At 34.8% G+C, this 22,069-nt stretch overlaps 1 protein-coding gene and 1 long non-coding RNA gene across 5 annotated transcripts in view; one reads left to right on the top strand and one right to left on the bottom strand.

Annotated features, from left to right (window-relative positions):
• Fas1 (fasciclin 1) overlaps positions 1-22,069 on the bottom strand; it is a 146,849-nt gene that overhangs the window by 124,484 nt on the left and 296 nt on the right. The window lies entirely within an intron of this gene.
• Positions 18,044-22,069, top strand: part of LOC136340853 (uncharacterized) — a 92,952-nt gene continuing 88,926 nt past the window's right edge. The window contains exon 1 of the long non-coding RNA XR_010732379.1: positions 18,044-18,463. This is a non-coding gene — a long non-coding RNA (uncharacterized lncRNA). The remainder of the gene's footprint in view (positions 18,464-22,069) is intronic.

The following is a 22,069-nucleotide window of genomic DNA, read 5'->3' as shown; positions in this document are numbered from 1 at the left end:
ATCTGTTATTACCTGCATCGAGGCACTATGGGATATAAGAGAAGGGTTCTCCTTCGGAAATAAACATCAAGGGATTTAACGGTTTAGCGAATTGAAACGGGGATATTTATTTACTTACGTACTCCATTGTGCATGCGAAGCCGTAAAAGCCCCATAGTGAGTCGGGTAACTTTACCTTGTTTTGTGCTACCTTTGAGAACGTTTTAGTTATTGACATCCCTTAATACACCTTCAATATAATACGTTATTATTTCCTCGGCATTGCAAGAGGTGCTATCGATTTTCAGTTATATGATTTCAGTCTTGTTTGCTACTTACCTTTTTGGCTCTAGGGCAGGTGTCGTATATTTTCTCCCGTCAATACTTTACATCCGATCTTTTATACCTGACATATTTATACGAAGACATATTGGAGTCTCGTCAATATTTCAAGCGAACCTTCATTGATAAATTGACAAAGTTTTATAATTTTATTACTGCTGCTCGTGGATAAATCACCAAACTCTAGCCAGACGCGAGACGGGGGGATTTCTCATTTAAGAAGAATTTTTGGGCATTTGTTGAAATAAACTGATTGGATTTCAAATTAAAACTTTCACCGGGCAATAATTGTAGCTACAGGAAATTTAATTCGTTTTGCTTTGTGATCATCACGATCATTAGAGTCGTGTCCGTGTCTAATGAGCAGCAGTCGCACAGAGGTCTAAGCACCGTCTAATTATTTCGCATAATACAAAAATTACTGATGAAGAGAAAAAATCTTAACTAAATCCACAATTCTGGACGATGAAACGGCCTTCCCGCTGAGACCAACAAATGTAACGTTTCCACATCTAGAGCGTCCTAATTCATCAAATTGTTGAAGGTGGGGCCATGCTCGGACTCGAACAACATTAAGTGGCACATTAATTTAAAAGGAGCCGCTTCAATTTGCTAATTGTCTCCTTACTGTTTATTTGCCAACAATCCATTAGGATTATTTCAAACTAGAATTTGCAGCTTCAAACGCTGAGTCATAAAACCTTTAAAAGCGCGTCTCTGTCAGAGTATACGCAAAGAACCTAGTTTTAGGCTTTAGGAACGAAGCTGGAATCTCTATTTCGTGGGTCTGCGGCAATTCATTACTTAATGTATCGTTTAAGGGGTGGTTAGGCATTTACTTAAGGCACATTCAGGCCCGATTCGAACGGTTGCTGGTGGCACTTGACCACAAAGGAAATGACCACCAACCTTGGACTAAATCCCCATGGCCTCAATTGTTGGCTGATGCTCATTAATTTTGTTGGCTAACAAGTTCGGAAGTTTGGCGTTTAAGCGAATGCGATGATTTAATCATGATTGTTTAAATCGATTCTTGCGAGCTAAACTGCGAATTTGTCATAAAACTTTTTCTCCATCGGGGGATCAATCTTCTTTTCTGCGGAAAAAATTGATTGGGTTAACGCAGAAAACTGAGAGAATCGAACAAAAGGAAAGCTATAGTTTTTCCCATTGACAATTTAATCTAATTTTCGTTCTTAGTTTTTTCCGGTCCGGTTGCGTTAGAGGCTCCATATCAAACGAAACCCTTCATTATTTATATGCAGCCCTAACAAAAATTGGTTTATTCGAGACTGGCGCTAATTTAAATTTTCGGGCCACTGTTGAGGAAACAATAGAATCGGACACTAGTTCTTTATTACATTGATAACTGCCTAGCTAATATTAAACAGTAAAATCGTTAATTGCGATCTACTAATTATTATGCCAATATAGTTCCCAATTTGCGTACCGATCACATCGACATAGTTATTAGTAGCCAAAATTGCATACACGAAGTCCTATTTATTCGACGTTATGGTCAAAGTTTGATTGGCCACATGACCAACACTGTAGCTGCAAGTCACATACCTAATTATTCTCGTAAATGACTAGGTTGAATGCTTAACCCTAAAGGATGTCATCATCATGAAAACAACTGAGCTGCAGTGACCAAGAGACACCAGGAGATTTTACAGCAAATTAGATGTCAAGCAGGAATTTCATTTACTGCCTTTTCACCAGGGACCCAAGAATGTCGTCAGCGATATTAATTTTTCAGACATTCCTGCATAGAAGTGATTTTTGGGGCTTTTCTGATGTGTTTTGAAGCCGCAGAAGTAATTGTCCTAGGTAAGACGAAGTGTACAGGGTGTCCACGTAACACTCCTCGGACTCCTATTAGTTTTTTTGAGTTCATATAAAATTCATTTATAGATATTTATAGGAGACTAATGAGGGGAAATTTTGAAATTAGTGGCAACCCTATAGGGTTTCCCCAAAAAGCGGGGCGTTATAAAGTTTTTTTTTTAAATGGCTCCTCCTGTATTTTTTTCACTTGATAAAATCCTCTGTGAGTTCCTAGATTTTTTCGACCTGGAAGACGATTACTCAAAGCTATGATAATTCAAAAGAAATTTTAGACATTTGCAGTGCCTCAAAAATAAATTAATATCGCAGTTAACTTAACTTAGACTTAGGATTTTAATGAAATTATTAATTATTTCCGAAAAAGCTTGCATTCATGGTTAAGCATCTGCGTGTTTATCATGCGTTGTCATGATTTCCATGTTGTTTGTTTTAAAATTTGCAAGTTCTTTCATGATTTTCTGTTTCTTCAAAATCTGCTTATTGTAAGATTAGCCATAAAAACAAAGTATACTCAACAAGAAGTTATTAATATGACTTATGTATTGGTTTATGTGATGAAAATTGTTTATTAGCATCTCGGGCGTTTCTGCACAATGATTTCCTAACAGAAGATATCCTGATTTAAGTCTAAAAGAGTTTTGATCGGACAAAAGGTGTTAATTATGACGGAAAGAAGAAAGTGTTAATTATAAAAAGAAAAATCAAAAGAAGACGGTCTAAAATTAAATGAAAATGAAATGGTAGGCAATGCTTATAAGAACAATAGAGACATAAAATTTTAATAAGGACATTACTACTAATTCTGTATAAGTCCAGTTGTATGTCCACCAAGGAGTTCGGACTTAACTCCTTTGGACTACTTTTTTTGGGACAAATTGAAATCAGATATTTACAGAGCAGAAGATATGAAACCGAGAATTTGAGAGTAATTTCTGAGTATTTTTGCGGAAATGCTTTCTAATACCAGAAGATCATTCTTTTTAATCGTTACAGTGTTTTTGAAAAGTGACGGAAGACATTTTGAACACAATTACAATCGTTTCTATTTTTAATTCTAATTTTATATAATTTATTTTCCTGATTAACACTTTTTGACTTCAAAACACTCCTTTAGACTTCCTAGCCTCCTTACATCTGGATGTCCTCTATTAGGAAATTTTAGTGCATAAACCCGAGATGCAAATAAATAATTTCCATGATATGAACCAATTACATAACTTATATTAATATATTCTCGTTGAGTATTGTTCATTTTGAGGGTCAACTTTAGAAGAAGAAGATTTTGACGAAACAGAAAATCGGAACTATCAAATCTTGAAACTAACAACATGGAAACTATGGCAAAGCATGCTACATACTTAGACACATAGCCATAAATGTAGGTTTTTCTGAAATAATTAATAATTCCATTAGATTTAAAATAAACATAACATTAGTTTATACTAAAGTGAAGAGAATTAAATTTCCTTTCATTCTGCGTCATAAAAAACTCACAATCCTGTTTCAAGAAATCAAGAAAATTGAGGTTAAAACGATGAAAATTCAAGTTGTTAATGTGAACACTCTGTGTGTGTTTTTGGATAAACAATGATTCATGCACTACTAATGTGATCTTACATGAGAATTCATTCGAAAATTATCAAAATCTAACTTAAGCTTACTGCGATATTAATTTTTCTCTGATGCACTACAAATGTCTAAAAGTTAATTTTAAACGTCGTAGCTTTGAGTCACTGCATCCCGATGTAAAAAAAAATAAAAAACTAACACAGGCTCAAAAGAGGATTCTAGCAACTGAAAAAAATTCAAGTGTTTCCATTTTAAAAATTTACACTACATAATACTTTCTTTAAACACCCTATAGAGTTGCCAATAATTTTAAAATTTTCTTTATTAGCCTCGTGTACATCCCCGTAATTGATTTTTCACAAACAAACCCTTAGGGGTCCGAAGGATTGTTAAGTGGACACCCTGCATACGAAGATATCCGTTACTTCGCACCCAGAGTAAATAAGAAAAACTATTCCTGCATGCTTGCACTCTTAAAGATTAGGTTTAAAGCTCACGCATTTGAAATTCATCTCAAATTGCTCAAAAAGTGGTAAGAAAATAATATTCTCGGCATCCGATGCTCCCCCTGAGCTTTGACAATCAATTTCCAACGTCGTTCGCGAATATGTAACTTTCCCTACTGGATACACAAATTTTCTTGATCACTTCATGCAAAATTTATGTTCTTAAGCTTTACAGACGCGATTCTCAATAGTAACCATAATATAATGTTTGAAACCATTTAATGTTCGTTTTTACAATCATAGCACTCTCCATCATCAAGAACGGAATTATAGCAGGTCATTAAATCCAAATTGGACAATTTGCCCCTGTGAAGGCAGGAAGCGATTGCTATGGAGCCTTGTTGAAAGGCACAGGGCCGGAGAGATTAATTTTTAAACATCGTCACAGGATATTTGGACTTCGAAGAACAGAATTCTCCAATATTGAAAGAAGTACATATTATTCGAACCATGTGTAAATTTAGCAGATGCAAGGAAATTTAAATTTTCCACCAACAACTGGGTATGCATGCAATGATTTTCTACGCTCATAGTAAAATTGTTCCTTATGAATGAAAATCGGCTTTATAAATTCGGGAATTTCGCTTCCGAGGTAAGCTCGAGATTCTCGAACGTTTCAGTGATTTCATGACATACTTTTTGCTTACATTTGAAGATGGAAGACTGCCTAATTACAGACATGTAATAACGAAGCCAGTTAAGATATTGTGTGTAATGTTTGAAACTTTGAAGGAGCAAAAAAGCTGAAGTGCAAAGGTTTTATGTACGAACCTTGCCCAGGGAGATATTCAGCATTCATCAGGATCAACAACTAACGAACATCAACAAAACTAATGAACTGTATTGTTTTCTGATAAGAATGAATTTTTCTTTGGATTTTGGAAATATCCTCAGTGTCAAGCTACCTCATGATAGCTCCATTTTGATCCAGATTGGATGCTGCCCTCCCCCCAGCAAGACGTGGAGTGCCCTTCCCGATGTGGCCCTATACTCACCTATGGTGGAACACTCTTTGCAATCTCTTGCAATCTCACCAACTTTGCCATATAACAGGTCATCTCCATTGGTGGCTACCAAATAATGGAATCGTAAAATACAATTTATGATGTGAAATCTGAATATTTAGTGTGTTCCAGGACAAATGTAATAAGATGACCAATGGACCAACATTTTTTTAATTTTCTAATGACGTGTGAGGAGTAAGTTCTGCTTGTTGTAAAACTATAATATCTGAAAAATTCGGGTGAGTCCGTCTTATACAGGGTGTTTTAAAAACAAATTGTAAAAATCAACACCAATAAAGTGTCTTTAATTTTCAATATACGAAAAAATTCCGCTAAAAAATTATTTAGAATGCAATCTTACATCTCCGTATCAAATTTGAGAAATATAGAAGTATTTTTCGAAAGAAAAAAAAATATGTAGGTATAAATTGGATTACTCAAAATGAACCGATTAAGCGGCCTCCGAGATCCCCAGACCTTTCAATTTTAGACTTTTTTTTATGAGGTCAATTCAAACAATTAATTTATGCTGAACCACTTCCTAATGATGCAGCAATATTGCAGCACAAAATTATAAATGATGTGAACTCTTTAACGTTGGAACATATGTAAAACAGTTTTCAGGAATTCAGACAGAGGATCGAAAGATATGTGGATACGGTTGGCGGTTATATCGAATAAATAATTACCATAAAATGGTGAATCTATAGCTAAATTAGTTGGTGTATAAATCTGATGTGTTAAATTTGATATTTATTATTTGTTATAATATTTATACGATGTTTTTTGTATGATTCACAATTTTTAAAAAAATCGAAAAATACTTCTATATTCCAAAAATTTGGTACCGAGATGTAAGATAGTATTCTAAACAATTTTTTAGACGAATTTTTTCGTATCTTGAAAAATAACAATACTTTATTGGTGATTATTTTTAGAAATTTGTGATAAAAACCCTGTAAAACACGGAATAAACTTATTTTTTGTATACCATATCTTTAGGGAACTCAGCGTCCAACCGTTGTTCAAAAATTCAAAAAATTTTGGTTCATTTGTCTTTTCGTTACATCTATCCTGTGACATACTGTATGAATTTTAGAAAAATGAGGTTCGGAGCCACTTTAAGCCGATGTAATTCGGACTGCGGCTTATATCGGAAATGCAGGAACAAATTCAATGAATATATTCAAACAAAATTTCAAAGTGATGTCTCTTTTCTCACGGATACTCAGAAGTTTCAGAGCTTTCGACAATACTTTTATTTTTGGCTCATTTTATTTAACTACCTACGAACAAATTTATAAAATCCCAATTTCTACAGCAGCCTTTCTGTGGAGACTCGTTGTAATATTCCACATTATGGATGTTCAAGACAAAGGAAAGAATTTCGTGCAGATATATGAAAGTAGTCGAAAAATGTAATTTCCTAGGTAAATTATTTCTTCGTTTAAAGGAAAATCTAAAATATTCCTTCTCTATATACTCAATTACCATCTTTAATGCTTCAGCAATTGCCATGTATTCCCATTTCGACTTTAAGCTCTCGAGTGACTGATGGCCTAACTCAGATGCCAGTTTAATTGAACTTTAAATAAATTGCCATCGGCAAAATAATTTGAATATTCCTCTTAGGCGAAATGTAATGGGCGGACAATAGATTTGCCAGTTGGATTAAAACATTTATTGTAATAGACGGCCATATACAGTATAAATCTCAAAGGGATTTTACAAAAGGAACAGAGCTAAATAGCACCAGCACAGAGGCAGTGAAGCGAAGAACCGTTTTGCTTTGCATCATAATGCTATTTCTGGTATTGTTGGAATCCATTTGGGTTTTGGCCGTTAGTAAAATGTATTGTCAAAAAATATACACATTTTCAATTTTGTATGAGGATTGATGCCTTCCTAAAGAGGGGAATATATCCAAGGCTGACGAAGTAAGACTCTCAATAAAACTCGACACTTCAATTACTCACTACACGTGTAATCATCCTTCGGGACCACATTCAAAGCCTTATTTACCAACTGTTCAGGTCCGGGAGGCTAAAAGGGTTTTCGGGAATATGCGAGAGATTCCATGTATCTAGGTTACGTAAGCGCCACTAAATGAACCTTGAGAAGTTTGAAAGCTTTAAACGAAATTATACTCTTACTATCTATTAAGCAGTCGAAAATATATCTTGCCTCGGCTTTTACCGAACTTTAGAAATTTGCGAGTTAAACCAATTTAAAATGGAAACTTTGCCTTATCTAACTTTCGAAGCCTAAAGGTGCAAAGTTGTTTATTAATTTTCTTTTCAGGTGGCATTTATCTCCGTTAGTTAGTTCACAGTGATTGGCTTTGCGCATTCCATTCTGAAGTTTTAATGGAAATATTGACTTATCTTGAAATAGTTGCATGAGAATTGGGAATATTCCGGTTTAATTGTATAAAAGTGGGACACGAGGTTTTGTTTTGGGTTTGAGTTGCGAACGTTTGAGTGTGGGCGGCATTGTGCCAAATTAATTAATGCTATCTCAAACGCCGCAAGTCTTTTATATGATATAAACGGTATCATAGATTTCGACGGCTTTAACCTCTGCATCAACCTAATTATGCCTCCTAGCTAACTAGGGTTTTAGTAGGTACGAACGTATGTTAATGAATTTATTACTAATGGGAGAGTTAATCTGTTTTAATAATCGAATATGCACCTCCAACTCGAATACTTTCCAACTGAATGTTTATTGCAAATTGATATTCGAATAGATCATGCGTTATTTTCTTCTCTACTTCTTTTTGTGTTTAAAAAAGCGTTTGAGCAATTTGTGCTCAAATATTAGTGAGATTTTCGCTTTGAAATTTTCTTAACGAAAAATCTCTAATTTTTAACCATTTAAACTCGCATTTGTCACCAGTATTCGAATCGACCTACGATTCAAAAGACGTAACTTTTTATCACGTCACAATATGTAACGATCGGAAGCCGTCTTACGTAAAATGATAGGTCATCTAAATTTAATGTGCTAAAAAAGGATAAAGATATATTTGAAGGTCAAACATAACCTTATTTATTTGCGGGGTTGCCGCTTAATTTGTTGACGTTTTGGTTTAATTTCGTGTTTTAAACCGTTTTGTTCTTTGTTCGTCAATTTTGGCGATAAGAATTCGTTCTTTCGAAAACTAAAATAGTGCTCTTGGTTATTTATTGTCGGTGTTGTTATTATTATTATTGTTGATACGACGTTCAAGTTCCTAAAGAGTCGGTGGTAGGAACTTGTGCCCCTCCTACATATTAATTTTGAAAAGTTTGTGACGTGCATAAAAACTTACATGATTTGTATCATATAACTGTAAGCTAGTGTCAACTGCTGCATATTATAAGCGTAACCGTCCTTTCCCATGGTACGCTCTTAAATTACAACAAAAAATACGCATTTACCAACTACATTTAAGACTTATTGTACTATTTTTAGTAAAAGAACGAGCACTGTACGTAACATTTTCTTCTATGTCCAAATAATAAAGGAAAACTGTTACATAATGCGAGGCGACATACACAGGTGGCGCTGGATACAATTTGACGGCATCAAAACAGTGGTGGGAAACAATGATTGTAATAGTAAAACAAGACTTTTTCATATTCAAATTCGTCTTTGAGTAAGGACATTTCACTACTAGTGTTATAAAACTTGTATTCGAACACGAGTAATAGATTCCTGAATTTTGAGTTTAAAATGAGTTAATGAGTAGGAAACCTTGACCCTGATGTAGCGAGCAGACAGCGGCATTTCGTTGACTTTTAAAACGAAGCAATCCAGAATTTCCAATAAACTGCTACGACAGAAAGCGCAAAAATCAATAGTAATAGCAAGACATTGGATAATTGATAGGTATATTCAGAGATAAATATTGGTTACTCGAACTGTAAATATCTCAGAAACGAAGATCCTTGAAAGCTCTTATAAGGTATGTATATCTTTCTGCATGAAACATGTAGTGAAATACAAATTTTATCAGAAGAAAATTCAAAATTAATAGATCGATTCTGATTTCTGGTCTCTAGATTTTACTAGATATAGCGAAGGGAAAAGCACTTTAACAATTGTTTCACGCCTCAAGGAAACGAAAAATAGACATGTTTGAAATCAGGTTAAGTCTAGTCTATAAAATCGGCACTTCCAGTGCTATTCCGGGAAAAAAAAATTAATAAATAACAATTTCTAAAGAATGAGGTCAAATGTGAGGTTTGTTGCAACGACGAACGTGTTACTCGATTGAATGAAAATCCACTATTTTAATACATTTTTTCATACCAATTACATTGTTAGATCCTAACTCGATATTTAAATCAAGTGTATTTCCACAAAATTCGAATTTGAAATTAATCTAGTTTCCCAACCCAGCTTCTACCTATTATCTAAAGTTTACACCAGGAAAACTCGTAAAATATGGAGCCAATCAAGCTCGTTTGAAGATTCAATACCCACCAAACTGCTTTAAATCCTCCATCAAACACAGAAAGCCTTCTAAAACAGCTCCTTGGATGCTTGATCGTTTTATATGCTTTATCTCCGGAACGATGGATCTTCGTGCTTAATTAGATTAATTATTGATGAAACGAGGGTATATAATGGCGGTTTTCCTATGTCAAGATAAAAAAAATATCGATTGGGCAATTTATAGCCTTCCACAAAACAGATCTAATGCTGTTTTGTCTAAAGGTTTTTCGCAGGTTTCTCCAGGAATTAACCTGATATCTGGCATTTGAAGGATGTAACGTAGCGAAGTAATTCAGTGCCGTAAAGAAAATTAGATTTGAGATTTTTAGAAATAAATTTCAGACGAATTGAAATATAATCAGCTTTTTACATCACTACTAACTGTAAATGTAGTGTGTAATGAACCTGTAATGTTCTTGTAACCAGTGAATACAAGTACAAGATTCCTGCTATATGGTATACGAGAATAACCGACACCTGTGAACGTTACTTCAGGTTCGTTCCATGGCCCTTTGACTTTTTTAGATTTCATTAGTTGCAATATGAACATTTTATACCCTTTAAAATTTATACTATGAGATGTAAGAATTTGCTGGTGAAATGTACGGGGCGATCCTGTTTCTGGGGTCGCGCCCTGTTTTATCATCCTAGACTTTTTTGAAATCCATCGCTAATGTTTGGTTTCCTCACACAGAAATTACTTATGTAACAGTTTTTAAGCTATTAATTACATGACATAGAAACCCAATTTTTGACCCAATTCTCGTCTGTATGTGGATTTTGTTTACTTCTGTATGACAACATCTTCCCCACCGCGAATTTTTCTTTACACACATGGCAATTTTTCTCTAAATGGATATTTGCTCTTACGTGGAAATATCTTCTTTTCATGGAATTTTTATTTCTCTACGTGCGCTTTTTTAGTTCTCCCCATTTTCCAATAGTTCAGGTTAGTTCAGGCTGGTTCGTGTAAATTTAAAAACTAAATCGAGAATAATCCTTACTCGCAGATAACGGTTTGATTTCCTCGCTAATAATACTACCAATGAATTATTATAAAATTAACTAAATTGTAAATTATATTAATTTTCCAAATCAATATGGGAGGTGCGGCCAAAAAATGCATAAATGCGATTTCAGTTCCCCGGCAAACTAAATGATAATATGACTCGTAATGGAAACAATATTGGATTCTAAACGTTTTAGCGCAAAATGATTTTCCATGTCCATTAGATTTAACTTCTTTCAGTTGCCCGTTTGCCGCCCTCGTCCAAATCGAATTTGACGCTAACCGCAATGCTTTATTATTCTGGCCTAATCTGGAAAGGTAATATTTCTCTTCCATGAACGCAGAAATGGTTAGTTGGTACACCTTAATGCATCATTCAGCAACAAGTTTCCTTTCAAATTGCATTAGAATCTGCCTTCCTGTTGGATAGTCTTACATTCGAATGATTAATGGGGTGAAAATGAAAATTTTATAGTTTGAACTGAGGAATTTTTAATATCTCGAGCGTTCCAGGGAATCTCCAAAGCCGTAAATTCTTCTTATAGTTATAGCCACATGAAGGTATTAAAGTTGCAACTGGCACAAATTTGCCCAACCGGATCTTTACCTACCTCAAAAATATTTACTGTTCTTAGACGCAAAATTGAAATGCTGGTCAACGTAAGTTTAATTAGAATAATCTACATGAAAATTATCCTCCTGATATGTATTCCGGGAAAGTGATAATAATAATTTGACTAACGGTCAATATAGACCTGGCAGCCGTATCTGGAAGATAATTTTACAAAAAAAGAGCTTCATGATGGGGAATTTACGATCAATTCAGTTGAAGTCAAAGGAAGGGGAAATAACCTTGAATGAGTGTCTTAAGGGTTTTACACTCCATGGCTTCTTTTCTGTGCCATTAATTGGACAATAAATGTGGGGAGTCTTTCATCCTTAAAATGTCGAATAAGCTAAATGGGGTGCGGTCCTAAGTGACACTTTAATATGCATCAGAGTTGAATAGAGTATCATGGATGATTCTGAATTTTGATCGAGATCTTACGAATGAGCGATAAGTAAAGATTAAAAAAAAAATTAAGATTCATTGTGGGCAATTCTCAAGAGAGGTGGTCTTTGAAAATTTGATTCCTCTTCGTTGGTATTTCGGGAGGTAGTCAAATTGCGAAACGCCGCAAGAAGCTTCGTTCCGAATTGTTTGGAGTCAATATTGAGTGTATGCTCTCCACCTCCGATTAAACCCACAACTTTTGGTATAAATTAAACTCTGAGACATTTTTTGTCAGTAAACCGGTATTATCCCGAAATTAATAAATAAATTTATCCGGAAACAAAATTACGGACTCAAAGCGGTTGTTTTGTTGTTTTATATCATCGGTATTTCAAAGGCCCTGCGGAATATTAAAGCGGCGGAAGAATGGAGAACAACATATTGCGGGAGATAATATATTAAAACGAAAACCGAAAATACGGGCCATCTGGAAAAAGAAATAATCTGGTTTTGCCAGAAATATATACTTTACGAAGCCCGGAGGTGTCGTTTCATTATTAAGCTCAGAGATGTCCTATTTTGGAAATTGATGAGGTTCTGGTAATGCCTGGAAAACCATTCAGGGTTCACTACTCAGGAACTCGATCTCACCGTGAAATGGGGGGAATATGATAAGACATAAAAAGGTGTGTTGCCAGATCAATCAAATCAAGACTAAAGGGTAGACTTCCTCAATATTTATATTGTTTTTTTCTTTGCAGCCAGTATAGTATATAAACACATTAATATGCCCAGTGATTTTAAGGAATTTTGCAAAAATTATCAAATGTAAAAAATACTCGTTTCGTATTTTTGTATATAAAAATGCGCTGGGAATTATATGATTTAGCAAATAAACCTAAATTTATCTATTTCCTCTCCAGTTTCGTATCAATCTTTCCTCCCGCGAATACGTCACAGATTTTTGACATTTTTTTGTAAACATTGTAATTTTTAGTTTATTCCTTATAATCATAAAAAAATCAATGGCCTATCATCTCCCATTAAAATTTAAGAAACGTTTAAATATCCCCACGTCCCAATTACGACTGTATTCTCGTTTAGGACTTCGCTCCCCCCTCAAGTCCCTCAAACCCTCAATTTTTGAAAAAATACGATTTTAGATTAAACATTTTCTGAATTTACAATTATCGTTGCGGACGTGCCATTTTCCTATAGAGCGTAATAAAATTTTGAATCTAGGGAACTTAGAAAATTAATCCGCTCTTCTAGTGTCACATATCTATCCTCTCATAAATACGCTACTGATTTTTGATAAATTTTACTAGAATTATGAAAAGTTCAGCGGTGTATCACTTCCCAATACATTTTAACAGAATTTTTAATATTAAAAACTTTACAAACATGCATGTATTATCGTTTTGCACTTGGTGCTAACCTCAAATGACCCAAGTGCACTACTGTTTTTAAAAACCTTCAGCACAGTGATTTATAAAAATTTCTAGGAGCAATTCGTAATTTTCAACCGAAAGTTTTCTGGTCTTCGAAATAATTTTAAAATTGTTATAAATCGGAAATATACGCTAAATGAACTTTCCTTATTTCACACTTAGATCGTTCCCCAAATGGCCACTGCTTTTTAAGAAATTATAGAAGGTAATCCTGGTTTTACGATAAAAATTTTGCAGCATTCGGGTACAGCACCGCTTCGCAAAAAATGTCACGGGACATTTTCAATTTTGAAAAAAGAATTATTAAACATTCATAGATGGACCTTGTTTTGGTTAGTTCTACTTTTCTATTGGAACGTAAGTTGTAGATACACACCACAAAAGGTCACAAAGAATATTTCTCTTCTTCGTGGAGAAGCCGACAACTTACCCAAAAATTGGAACCAAAAAACAATCTGCCAACAGCAACGAAATTTCTAAAATTAAAATTAAAATTAAAATTAAAATTTTTAATGTGTGCATCTTTACTTTTTACATAAATTCGTATTCTCAACTCAACAACTCATGGACCGTGGGAAGCCGCCTTTAAGTAAACTATTCATTTTCCTGTTCCTCTCACCACTTCTTTAGACCCGTTGTATTACCTCTTGCCTCAAAAACTTGCATTAAGTTTTATAAAGCACTTTATCTTGAAGCGTCCTGAATAACGAGTAAGCACTTTCATCACACGAGAATGTAACTACCTCATATTATCGCTTCATGGCGATTTATGATATGACTTCCGAACCAAACAGTTCAATTTTAAAGCTTAAACTTAAACCATTGAAAGCTTAACAATAACTCTTTATTCGACATGCGAAGTATTTTGTTTTCCGGCCAAATGAAAAATGGGACAGGAAAAGCGTAAATTTCAATTGTTCACCTGCGAGATTTATCGTTCGACTCGCATAGATTTAAACAGAACTTGCGGAAAGGCTCAAGACAGATCCGTATTTATTGCCAAATGTGTAAAAACTATGATAAAGCTTAAAGTTGTTTTTCCTCAAAAGCCCAAAATTTCAGTTTGATAAAGCATAATGCTTTGATAAGATCCGCTGTGCTGGCTGGTTTTTAGCATTCCGCAGCTCTCTACCCATTATCTTTGAATATACCCATCCATAGAATAATCCAGCAGGAGATAGGGTTTAAATGAAACTGCTGTAGCATCTCTGCGACAGGAATTTTAAAACTCGAAAAGCCCCAACATTCGTGGTGCTTGTATAAGTTTAATGTTTCAACACCAAAGATTTGCCACGTTTGTTTTGTACCTACAAATTTTCAATTATATGGAAATATCATTGAAAATAAGCGAGATGTAGAAGTTACCAAGAGGTTAATGTTAGTTGCGGGATTGTCAAGTGAACGCGAAAAACTTCTGAACTTTCGGCATTTAATTGGGAAACTTTCCGGCTATAGGAGCAAAAGATAGTTTCGCGAGTTGCAGCCTGGTAAATAATGGAAATACCTTAAAGTTACACAGTCTGTTTCCATTGGAGGCTAAGCTGATAGCATTTTGATACAAACATGGAAACTTCGAAGGTAAGAACTGAATGCAAAAGACTATTTTAAAATAAACTGCTTTCACTGATATAGCTGCTTGGTATTATTTGATAAATAGAAGGTTTTCCTTCGAATATTTAAGTTTTCTTTCGAGTTTTTCTCTCTCCCTTCGTAGCACCTATTGCGTTACTTCTGATACTCTGATTGGTATATTCATGATCCAGAAATAGCGCGGAAAGTCTGTCTCCTCAGTTGTCCGACGTTGGAAAATGAATGCATGGGACAAAAAAAGCTTAAAGCTAGAGTCTATGCATTCGTCATCCGGCACCATTGGCTAAAATTACTGTAATTGCATGATATGGAGTGTAAATGATGAACACTAAAATGACCAAAATATTCAACTGAGAACTTACTGTTAGAATGTGTGACATTAGTCACAAGTTCATTGGTCTTGTAGCCAGTCAGGCTGGTCATCGTATGTCCATATTGACTAATGGCAAATGGAGGGATTCGCATATTTCCTGCAAGTAACATTTTCCAACATGGTTGTATCGACGGATGACGTGTGCATTGGACGGAAGCTCTTCCACTTAAGCACAAATCCCTAATCAACTACCACAACCTCCTTTCTCGTGGCTCCGTTATCAAAACCGTAATATGATCCAAAGTTATAACACTTCCTTCAAGTTAATTGAACTTAAATTGCGAGGGGAACAAAAACTAAATATTGAACTAAGAAATTAAATGTTAAAACGTCAATAAGAATATCGAACAAGGATTTAAGTAGGATCCCCAAAACTGCAAAGGTTTGGTCATTTAAACGATTTTTCAACTCAGCTAGTTATTGAGATCTTTAAATTGAGGATTTAAATAAAAACTCACCGCATTTTCGATGTTGTAAATATTGCGATTAACAAAATTTTCGCATTATAATACGTATAATAATGTAATAAATAAAATTCCCATCGAAAAACAAACCACTAAAGCTTCTGTTCCATGGGCGCGTCATCCGAATATAGCATGATAAAATAAACTGTTATATCTGCTGTTCCATGCATCCGGTATCCGAATATACTATAATTTAAAATTACGCTAAGAAATTTCATATAAAATCGCAATTAAAATATACGGCACAGAAGAAGTTTTAATGATGCGCCGAATTGCGGGGCCCCGTCATCACGAAGGAAGATGACGGATGCATTCAATCAATTACTCAATGAATTCACAAAACGAATTCGACCGTTCGATTATTGTTGTTACAATATTTAATTTACAATTAGTCAGCTTATTGAACTCTGTGTGTACTATCCTCGTGTGGTTTCGTCATCCATCATCAGGGTGCAAAGCCCTCGGCTTTGAATTTTGTAGTTCATAGCAATCCATAATACTAATTTGGTTTGAGAGAATAGCAATGGGATTTTCCAGTCAGTTTCTGTTATTTAAATCCTTTGAAGGCATTGTTTGATACTGTACACGCATTATTTGATTGTGGTCAGCGCACGCTACCACAGTGTGAATCGAAATTAGCTCGGCTACCGTGAATCCCGGATACGTCCCTCGTAAATCGCCTTCAGAATTTTCCGGGACAAATTAGATTAAATTGTTCGATGATTTTTAATTATTGCTCCATGCTCGAACTGAGAGTTTCCAATCGGCCTCTAACGCATTATTTAGGTTAAAAGGGCATTTATTGCCTTTTTTGTGGTGGAAAATCCCATATATATTTTCGCATGGTAACAGACGTATAAGGAATTAATGCATCTGCTCCCACCAGTCGTAATTTCCCCTTACCAACCCTTCTAAGCCGGAATTCATGTCAACAAGGCTGATATTTGAAATGAGTCACCGCACGCCACCCTATAAGGGCTACCCAATGTACGCACCTGTCTAACAACCCATTAATGGTAATTACCAATGGGTTTTTACCTTATGTGGGTATAGTTCAGGTGATCTATTTCCGTTGAAGGAAATGTGAACGAACTTTCGTGCCTTGGCTAAAACGTTTCTGTGGCCGAGAAGTCTTTGATCAATAAACATCAAAATTTGTAATGAGGAATATTACGTTAAGTTAGGTGAACTGGAAGTAGACATATTAGAGGAGGATCGGTGAGGGTGTATATTTAATGGAAGGATGGAAATTCGGTCATTTGACAATAGGTAAATTAGAGCCAGAGGTACTGTTATGAGAGGGATGTTGGTCTGATGTCAGACCGAATATCTGAGGTTCAAAGTCTAGAAATGTGTAACTAGGCGCATTGAAGGACTGCAAGGCAAATACGTCGATCAAGGAGATAATTCAATTACACAGATTAATGAAAGGGGATAGATCGAAATTCAGAGTGTATCCGAGCTCAAAAGACTGGAAAATTTTTTAAAAGCATCAAGTTGCTCCGAGCCCCAACAAAAATTACCTTAAACGTGACGATGTTTCATCCGATTCCAATGATCAAAAAGTTATGTCGATGCTTCAATGTTTCCAGAAAATTAGGAAAGCGTGTTTATTGCAACAGTCAAACGGATGTGGAAATTTGCCAATGTTTCACAGTTTAAATCCATGAAAACTGAGCAAAAAGCGAAAGTAGGGCCAGCAAGGGAGCAAAGCACAACAAAGTCCTTTTGGTTAAAACGAAATTTCGAACGTAGCGTGGTTTCTGTCTCAGAAATCGTTCTGAAATTGAATGAACAGTTTTGTCATTTATGAAATTTGATGTAATAAAATGTGATTTCAAAGGTGGCATTTTGAACGCAGTCGCCTCAAACAATTGACATATGCTCTATGCCAGCAATGTAAATTTATCCTCAATTACATTCGAAAATTGAAATTTCCACACTGAGAATTCCACCAGTACCGATATTTTCTAGTAAGAGATTCAAGAACATATTCGCCAGATTTTATTTTTGTTTATTTTCAAGTTTAATTTCATTTATTGTATTAACTTTCCATATCTCCAATATGTATATAGAAATATTAAAATGTAAATATAATATGTCCAAGAGAAGCATGTCCGGCATGGAGATGAAATAAAATAAAAATTATCGGTTGCGGAATAAATTTTCCATATCTCAAATAGGTAGAAATATTTAAATTCGAATATATACAAGTACATACATACATACATAGTATATTATTTCGTGTCGTGCATCCTTACCGTGATTCGATCGCTTAGCTGCACAGTTGCAAAAAAAGGCTGTAGATTTTTTTTTTTATTTTTAGAAGCAATTGTATGATTTTTATCGTTCGGTCTATGACTGGTACCTTTACAAAAGGCAAATTGTAAAGTTTTTTGCATGTTTTCGTACCAATATCGTTTCGAAGATGATTCAGTAGTTTAGTAGCGGGGCGATAAACGAAATGTTGGTTATTTGGTACTAATAATCGGGATAATCGGACGTCTTTTTGTTTCAAAGATTCGTAAGATGTGTCACCAATATACCCAACATTTAGTGTTTTGTGTGTGTGTGTTAATCCAACTATTATTTAGCGACTGAAAATGAAAGTTGTGGTGTTCATGCCATTGGTGGTCGGAAGTGTGCTCTCCCTCAAAATTAAATAGAACGAAGGCCTCACCAGTATTTTCTCATCTAAAATCGTCATGTTCAACCGCAACTCAAAAATGGAAAGTGTAAGAGAATATTAGGATTATGGCTCTGCAGGAGAAAATGGAAGTGTTCTGATCGAAGAGACTTACCATTAGATGGTCCTACGCACAAGATGAGGCGACGGGAATCGAAGATTACGGGTAAAAGGTTTTTAAATTTTGAATTGAGAAGTTTTGATTATTGTCTTTTATTGCTTATAGGTAAGTTTAGCAAATCAATGGAACGACGCATTTGGAAAAACTATGTTGTCCCACTTTATACAGCGATTTAACGTGAAGCGATTCAGTGAAGCTTGCCTTATTGAAAAGTTGCTTGTTCTCCTTTTGCAGGGTGCAGATGTAATTTGGTTAATTTTGCAAACTTGGAATAAACCTAAAACTTTTTTTATTTACCGACTTGAAATTGCTCCTTCGGGGATCTGACTGCGAGAAACCTGCTTTGCCAATTTAAAGTACCAAAAAATTAAACTTTTGTTCCTATTTTGGCATACTCAACAAACTCAAAACTGTGGGCATAAATACGAGTCGACCATACATTATCGGGACGCATTATAATTTTTCAAGTTATCAAAAATTTAATGCAAATTTTAATTAATAACTCCAAACGAATTGTATTTTCAAAATTCGTATACGATGCAGAAACAATTAATGAATACTGATGTAACGAAATTATTGTTAAACCCGAAGATTGACAAACTTTAAGAAATATTACTTATTACGCTTGACAACTATATATTAGGACGCAGTATATTTTAGCTCTAATGAATAGCTGGTGACATCGCCTTTTGCTTTAATGACTGCTTGGATTCCGACAAGAACACTTCTTACCAATTTATCACAAAATTCAAGTGTAACTGTGTTCCAAATCTTTTCAATCGCTAATCTTTGAACTTCAATGCTCTGTTGAGGATTATTTCTTAGATACCTCTTTACTTCCTGCCAAGCGCATTCAATTACATTCAAATTAGAGCTGCTTGAAGGCCAATAGATTACATAATATTTTTTTCGCCAAACTACTGCTTTGCTGAAGGAACAGTATGACAAGAAACGCAGTCTTGTTGAAATTTTGATCACGGCATAACTGACGAATGCTCAGAAGTAATTTGCTTTGTAATATCCGTTTATATTTCCCAGTTTTTATTGTACCGTCTATAAACTCCATCTGACCTAACCCTTTAGTAGTCATGCATCCCTAAATCATTTAGTCTTCAGCCAACTTAACGGTTCGTTTAAAATAATCTTTGCGAAAGGCCTCTTGTTTGGTCCGTATGGCACTTTTACGCATATCTCCGACCCAGACATCAAATTTGGACTTATCGTTGAAGATAACCTTCTTCCAATCCTCATAATTCCATGGACCCTTTAATTTTGCCCAAATCAATCGATTTTTTTTTAAATAGCTGTTCTACTATTTCATCCCACGTTTTCAATATAAAGGAAAAATGACTACCAAGCAGTGAGGGGTAATATGCTGAAATATCTTCTGAAACAAGCAGTACATTAAAATTTTACAATAAACGAAATTATATAACAGAATATATAATTTAAAAAATGAAACTCGTTCACCATTGGCGTGCGCAAAAATGGGGAGGATCGTGTCCTGGACCCCGATCTTTCCAGTCTGGTTTCAAATTTTTTTACTTAAATTATAGGAACAGTGCATCTCATTGAGTTATGCATCACTACAAATTTTCATTAAAATATGTGAAAAAGTACCGAAGTTAATGACAAACAAATATTTTTAACAACTTCAACACTCTATTGTGAGTGTAAAACGTAAAGGAAAAACATCGCATAAGGAAAGTTTAAATATTTTCGTTCAAAGAATCTGTGGTTAACGGATTGGCCTACTAATTTGCTACACTTTGTATAGTTGTTAAATATAATATGCAACATTTCTTTTAAAGTTTGTCTTTGGCGATTAACTATAAATTCGTTAAATTAGTTTCGATTAATTGTTTATACACTGCATAAGCATTTTAAAAACATAATTCGTTCAAGCATATCAACAATTATGTACTCTAAATTTTTGGTGAATCTCAATATTGTGAGTCATCCCGATATATAGTTTTTAGGGTTGGTAGACACAAAAATCATACCAAAAACGAGTACTTAAGCTCAAAATCAATTTTCCTCCATTTTTTCAATTTCTTTTATCCCAAGGAAACAAACGGATTCTGAAACTTATTGATGTTTGACCGCAATCGATGGACCAAAAATAATGCGAAGCTTTCGTCAAAATTCTTCAAGCTCGAAGAACCATAAATGATGAAAGTTTCTTGACATGCAGGATCGAAATATTCCGTTCGAAAAACGGATGTTTGCATGGAAAACATGCAAAAATACTTTCAATAGCGAGACCGTCAAATTGATTGCCAGTAAAAACCCGCCCTTGCACGATCCAGAATAAAACCAACCTCCCCGAATCAACAATATAGAAAATCTCCATGACCAAGGGTGAGGAGCTTGGAAGAAATCGTATACAACTCGACCAAAACTGGAAGAGATGTCTATCTTAAAAGCTGAACCTCATAAGTTAAATAACTATGCGTAGCTAGTTTTGGAAGTAAGATTTTCTGTGATAAAAACCAAAATCGATATATTTGACATTGAAAGTGACCCAAATTTATCTAGCGATGCAGGGTAAGTTTGGTGCATTGGAGTTTTATTCCTTTAACTGGACGAAAGCATGTTTTCCTCTCCCTCTCTATCTCTTTTTGTCCCTCCCTCCCTCTCAAGCTCTCCCCTTCCCTCGCCGTTTTGCATTTGAATATTATTGAACTATGTGAGTAACCAACTAAGTAATGCACAAACTGCAGTATTTCACTTTTTATTTATATTACAGTTACAATGTATACTCTTTTTCCATTTGTATTTCCCTGATTCGATTCCACAAATTGGGAAAACTTCTCCCTGCTAAAATTCATGTTTTTGGTGATGGTTGCGGTAAATATTGGCTTAATTGGAATGCAGCGAACAAAGGACATTTTTTGAAAAATAATTTATTGTACTGGGTGCGTGCTGAAAATAATTTATATCTAGTCTATTCAACATGATCATCACGAGACGAACAAGATTTACGCAATAGCAAATGTATTATTGTAGAACTTATTTTACCACGAAGGAGCATCCTGCAGCATTATTAGTAGTTCTAATATAAATAGTTGAGTTTTCCCGCAGTTTCCAAACGAGTTTCATACTTATTGAATACTCAGTTCAATTTATATTTACTGGTATAAGTGAAATATGTTTCAGAGCCGCCGAGCTAAGCTCTAATATAGAGACTGTCGAAATTTCGTAGCATAACTGCCAAAAAATTCGTTTTTGTTCTCAAGTTTTTAAATAATAATTAGTATGATCACTGGGATTTTTAAATAACAGTTTAAAACTGTTACGTTGTCCTAAAATGGTTGCTTGAAATTCAAATAAAAAACGTTCTCAGAATCGCGCTTTTGTGGCCTACGCGGAGCGTCTACCTCCTGAGTATTAAAAAGTCATTAAGGTGGCAGGTTTTTTAAAGAATTTCTCCTCTATTTCCCATAAAAGTCTTAAAAATTATCAAGCGAAGCTCTAAACTTAGAAGTAAAGTTTTGAAAAATACGTTAAATCCTTAATTTCCTCCGGAAACTTTCTAGCTGATTTGTAGTCTAGAAAGGTTTCACATTTTTTCTATGCAAATGAAGTTTTTAACCGAATTGGCGTCCCGACACTTTATCTAAATTTATAATTCTAAAATTAGTCACAAAC

The sequence above is a fragment of the Euwallacea fornicatus genome, chromosome 8 (assembly GCF_040115645.1).
Source record: "Euwallacea fornicatus isolate EFF26 chromosome 8, ASM4011564v1, whole genome shotgun sequence".
NCBI classification, from domain to species: Eukaryota; Metazoa; Arthropoda; class Insecta; order Coleoptera; family Curculionidae; genus Euwallacea; species Euwallacea fornicatus.
This window is presented reverse-complemented; position numbering and strand designations above follow the sequence as displayed.